Here is a 5,967-nt window from a genome sequence, read left to right as displayed (position 1 = left end):
TATTATCTCTCACTAATACATGGGAAAAGTGAGCCTAGGAATATGAATGACCAGCCCCAAATGACTTATAAGTTATTTCCTCAAGACTGATAAATTCTTAAAACGTTGACCACTTCTCACAAATGTCCCATGAGGTAAAGAGTCCCACTTTACAGATAAAATGTAATGGCAACAAAGAGAGGTGGTTTTCCCCTGGATCACAAGGATGTAGTGGTGAGCTGGGGTCCTGCTTCATTTCCCACTTTGTCGCCTTCTCCGTGGAAAGTGGTGACCGTCCAGTCTGCGTCTGAACACTGGAAGCAAGAGCGAGAGGGGACAGGCAAACCTCCCGTGACTGCGGATGTTACTGTTCACCGCACTCTACAGACAGGGCACAGCGCCCCGGAGAAATAAGCGCTGTGCCTGTTAAGGTGGCACAGCTGGTCAGTGGTGGACCTGGGATTTGAGTCAGACCCCGGGGCACCAGAGCCAGGCCCTCTATCATTAAGGGGAAAAATGGGGAGAAAAAAGGAATTTCGACCTGCCCGCAAATGGAGCACATGGAGTTGCAGTGAATCTGTCTCTAACTCTCTTGTGTCTAGGGCAATGTTTTCCTCTTCTCGGATCCTCAGTTTCTTGTCTGTAAAACAAGGAATTGAGCTAGGTTTTCTCTCTTTTGCGTTTGAACTTTTAGCCTAGCAATTCTGACAATCCTTGGAAATGGAAACAAGGGCCTAGAACACTCCTGGTACCTTACAGCTCTCAGTTATGTGCATTAAATAAATGAGTCAAGAAAGAGCACAGTTTGATAAAATCAGAAATTTCTGAAGACTCCATGAGTTGTCAAGTGACCAGAGATAATGTTGCAACAGCAACAACCAAAGAGTCCAGATGTAAAAAAAGGTTCCCCTGCTACCTAGAAAGGAAAGGGACGAGGAAGGCCTCCACTGTTTGAACAACTCTGGGATTTCTTCACAACAATCCCTGGCTAGTCTTCACACCTAGGAGTGTGCATTTCAGCATCCAACACCTGAGACTCTGCTTGACACAAGCAAGCACTCAATAAATATTTGCCAAATCACTAGCAGTTTACAGATTTCTCACCCTTCTTACATATGTCATCCAGAACTTTTCCCCAAGATCAATTAAGCTTTGAAATACAAAGCTGGTCAGAGAAGCTATATATAATCATATCTTAATAACTAGATTGTATTTTTCAAAAACCCTTGGTTGCTAGTATCAGAAATCCACTGAGCTTGAGTGAGCACAAAGAGGATATTTGTTACATAGTATTTATTTAATATCCTAAAATCAATCATTACAATTCACAGTATTAACAAACTAAAAAGAAAAAATCATATGATCATCTCAGCAGACATAGAAAAAGCCTTTGATAAAACCCAACATACATTCTTGATTAAAAAAAGAATCTCAGCAAACTAGCAATAGAAGAGAACTTCTTCAACCTGATAAAAGACATCTATAAAAAATCTGCAGATAACATCAAACTTAATGGCAAAAGCCTGAAATGCTTTTCTCCCAAAATCAGCAAAAAGACGAGCATCTGCTCCCACCATTTCTTTTCAAAATTGTATTTGAAGTTCTAGCTGATGCAATCAGGCAAAAAATATGTATATAAAAGAATCCATATTGGAAAAGAAGAAATAAAATTGCCTTTGTTCACAGACAACATGATCATCTTTGTAGAAAATCCTATGAAATCTATAAAAAAGTTACTAGGACCAATAAGTAACTCAGCAAGACTGAAGGATATAAGACCTATACACATTTCGATTGTATTTCAGTACACTAGCAATGGACAATCAGAAAGTGAAATTAGAAAACAATACAATTTACAATAGCATAAAAAATATGAAATACTTAGGGATAAATCTGACAAAAGATGGGAAAGACCTCTTCTACACTGTCTACAGAACACTGCAGAGCAAAATTAAAGAAGACCTAAATAATTGGAGAGATATACTATGTTGCTAAGATGCCAATTCTCTTCAAACTGATATACATATTCAACACATCCCCAAACTAAATCCAAGCTGACTTTTGGAGAAATTGATAAGCTGAGTCTAAAATTCATATGGAAATGCAAAGAACACAACTCTGAAAAAGAATAATTTGGCAGGCTAACACCATCTGATTTCAAGAATGAATGTAAATCTACATACAGTAAGCAGGATAGTGTGGTTTTGCATTATTGTAGACAAAACAGATCAATGGAACAAAATATAGAGTCCTAATATAGACCCACACATATGTGGACAACTGATTTTTTTGAAATGGTGCAAAGGTAACCCAATGTAGTAATCATAGCCTTTTCAAACAAATGGTGCTAAAAAAATTAGATATCCATAGGAAAAATATTAACATGTATATCTTGCATCATATATAAAATTAACTGGAAATAGATCACAGACCTAAACGTAAAACCTAAAACTATAAGCCTCCCAGGAGAACACACAGGAGAAAATCTTTGTGACTTTGGTTTAGGCAAAGATTTCTTAGATATGATACCAAAAGAATGACCCATGAAAAGAATAAATTGATAAACTATACTTTATTGTAATTAAAAATTTTTGCTCTGGAAAAGACACTGTTAAGGACTGAAAAGACAAGGCACAGGCTAGGAGAATATATTTGCAAAGCATGTATCTGATAGAGTACTTGCATCCAAGGAAGATGTACAAATGGTCAATAAGCACATAAAAAAATACTCATCACCACTAATCATTATGGAAATGCAAATCTAAACCGCAATGGCTACTATAAAAAACAACAAAAAAAAAATGGAAAATAATAACTGTTGGTGAGGATGTGGAGAAATTGGAGCCCTCTGTACACTGCTGGTAGGAAAACAAAATGCTGCAGCCTCTGTGGAAAGTTTGGCAGTTCCTCAAAAAGTTAAACATAAAATTACCAATAACACATAACATATGGAAAAGAGGTCACCAGGGGTTAGAGAGAGGGGGGAATGGAAGGTTATTGCTTAATGGGTATAGACTTTCTGCTTAGGATGAGGAAAATGTTTTGGAAATGTTATGATTGTGTAACATTGTGAATGAACTTAGCACTACTGAATGTCTACAATGGTGAATTTTATGTTACATATATTTTACCACAATAAAACACACACACAAGAAAATGCACAACTCATTTTTTTAAAAATGAGCAAAAGATTTGAATAAACATATTACCAAACATTTGATATACACATGATATACACATGAAAAATAAGATTTGAAAAGATGCTCAATATCATTAGTGTTTAGGGAAATGCAAATTTAAAAGCATAACAAAATAATCACTACATACGGCTTTTTTTTTAAAAAAACTGACCATACCAAGTGTTGTTGAAGATGTGGAGAAAATGGAAATTTTGTACACTACTGGTGAGAATGTAATATGGTACAACCACTTTGAAAAACACTTTGGCAGTTTCTTAAAAAGTTAAACATACACCTATACCGTCATTTCATTCTTAAGTATGAAAGCATATGTCCATACAAAGACTTGTAAATAAATGATCATGACAGTTTTATCTGTAATAGCCAAAAACTGGAATCAACCCAAATCCCCATCGCTGGTGAATAAATAAGTTGTAGAATAGACGATATACAGTGGAATACTACTTGACCATAAAGAATGAACTATCGATACATGTGACAATATGAATACATATCAAAGTAATTATTGAGTGGATGATGCCCCACTTAAAAAGAGTACATAGCATGTGCTTCTATTTACGTAAAACTTTAGAAAATGCAAACTAATGGGCTGACTGACTAGGTGGTTGCCTGGTGAAGAGGTAGGTGCTGGGAGGTACATGGGAGAGAAGTAACAAAGGGACAGGAGGAAACTTTTGGGGTTGTGAAAGTTGTCCGTACAAAAATGGAGTCACTTTTGTCAAGCCCTAACAAAATGGAGCCGGGAGCACGGGAAGGGAGGGCCCTCACACACGATTGCCTGATACCAGGAACTATCACAAGAGACTCTGCCTAAACCACAACCTTGCACAAAGATTACTTCCATTTGGATGCCTGCCTAACAGCTGCCTGTTCCACTAATAGCCTAACGCCTCCCTTGTTATGAACCTTTGTGTCCAAGGATGATTGTTTCAGAACAACTAATGTAACCTCCCCTGTTTTGCTTTCAAAAACTCTTGCCCTCTCTTGCCTCCCTGGACGTGCCTCTGGTTCCCCAGAGCATGAGGATCCCAGATCACAATCCCCTGCTACTGCGAATAAGCTCTTTCTTCTGGAGAGCCGTCTCTCTGCTGTTTATTTTAGGTTAACAGGGATGATATGTTGATTATGGTAAAAGTTTCATGAGTGTCTACATATGTCAAAACATGGGTGAATGCATACGTCCATTTGTACTATCAAATCGTACACTTTAAATACGTGCAGTTTGTTGTACATGAACTATACCTCAAGAAAGTTGTTTCAAGAACAATGTTGAGCTTAAAATGCAAATAATGGGATAACATTTTGACGCAATACTTTCATGTAATACTTTTATGTAAGTAAGTTCAAAACAACACCGTATTTTAAAACTAGAAGGTGGACTAGAAAGATATACATTAAATATGTAGATTGGGCTCCTCTACTGGGGAGGGGAAGATGAAGGATTAAGAGAATAACAGAAGAGAACAAAAGAGGGGCCTGGCGGGCCCTGGGATGACAGAGTCATGAGTGTGATGACATCGAATCTGTCCGACGAAGATCCTGGGGAGGGGAGTGTGGTGCAGGAGGAAGGTGGAGGGAGAAAGAGAGAGAAAGAAACCAAGGGAGAGAGAGCTTAAAGGTAAGTGCGTTTCGGAGAAATGACTCACCGCTCATTCGGCTGCACAGACAGCACTTGGCGCAGGGCCAGGCGAGCCCGGCTATCTGGGGGCGAAGTCACGTGGTCATCAAATTCCCTTCCCTGGAGTCTCTGGAGGGAAGTCGCTGCCAAGAACAGAAGGGGCTGAAATCCATCCCTCTGTCTCTTTTTTCCCCTTGGACCTGATTTCGTGATTTCCTCGCCTTTATTTGTCCCAGGCGACCCTCCGGCCCCGGCTGCCGAGCGGGGAGACGAGGATGGGCCAAGTGTGGGACGAGGACAGGCGCCCGGTGCTGGGGTTTCACAGAGCCGCCAACGGTCCCCAGAGGCCGGGACGGAACCCCAGCCCCCGCTGGACGCAGCGACCCTCGTCCTCCCCTCCTTTCCTCCCGGCGGCCCCGCGAGGCGGCGGCGGCGACTACCCCGACCGCAGTCGTCCCCGCGCGCGCCCGCTCCGCGTGCCGGTCCCCGCGTCCCTCCGAGCAGGAGCGCCAGCGCCACCCGCTGCTCCCGCGGGTGGGGGGGGCGGGGGAGCGGGAAGGGGCCTTGGCAGAGGCGACGGTAGGGCTCACCCCTTCGGTCTGGGATTATTTTATCACGGATAAAACGCAGTCCCCAGAGCAGGGTCAGACAGGCGGCCCAACGCACCCTGGAGATCGTCAGGTGGGCAGAGGAAGCCACCTGCCCACGAGCTGAGGAGGGGAGGGGGAGGGGGAGGGGCGGCGGGAGCTAGGACGAGCCCGGGAGCGGGGTGGGGAACGGGGACCTGCTGCCTCCCACACCCTCGCCCCCAGTCCCTCTGTCCCGCTCACCCTTCCGGGCTCTCTAATTCGCTCTCTGGTCTGCTCTGCTGTCTCTCTCTCCCCATCTCTGTCTCGCCCGCATTGTGACTCCCAGGCCCGGCTGCGTACTGTCACGAGTGCCTGCGGGGACTGAGCTGGCCGCTGCGGGACAGGGCCAGCCATTTCCCTGAGCGCTCTAGTCAGAGTGACCACGTTGGGTCACTATGTTCTCGGATGTCCCTTTTGCGCCGGAAGCCAATAATTTGACTTGGTTTATTGAATTGCTCCAGATTTTTTTCCTTTTAAAAATATGTGTAACGAGGGTTGTCATGGCCCATTTGATAGAATTAGGGATCAAAAAGCACCCATC

The 5,967-nt window shown here is 42.8% G+C and overlaps 1 long non-coding RNA gene across 1 annotated transcript; it reads right to left on the bottom strand.

Annotated features, from left to right (window-relative positions):
* Positions 1–557: 557 nt before the first annotated feature.
* LOC134371994 (uncharacterized) lies at positions 558–5,679 on the bottom strand. Its single transcript, XR_010022886.1, has 3 exons — positions 5,628–5,679; positions 4,826–4,940; positions 558–619 (listed from the first exon to the last, which is right to left on the bottom strand). It is a non-coding gene; the product is annotated as an uncharacterized LOC134371994 (long non-coding RNA).
* Between the last annotated feature and the right edge of the window lie 288 nt (positions 5,680–5,967).

Source organism: Cynocephalus volans, chromosome 3, assembly GCF_027409185.1.
Source record: "Cynocephalus volans isolate mCynVol1 chromosome 3, mCynVol1.pri, whole genome shotgun sequence".
Taxonomy (NCBI): domain Eukaryota; kingdom Metazoa; phylum Chordata; class Mammalia; order Dermoptera; family Cynocephalidae; genus Cynocephalus; species Cynocephalus volans.
This window is presented reverse-complemented; position numbering and strand designations above follow the sequence as displayed.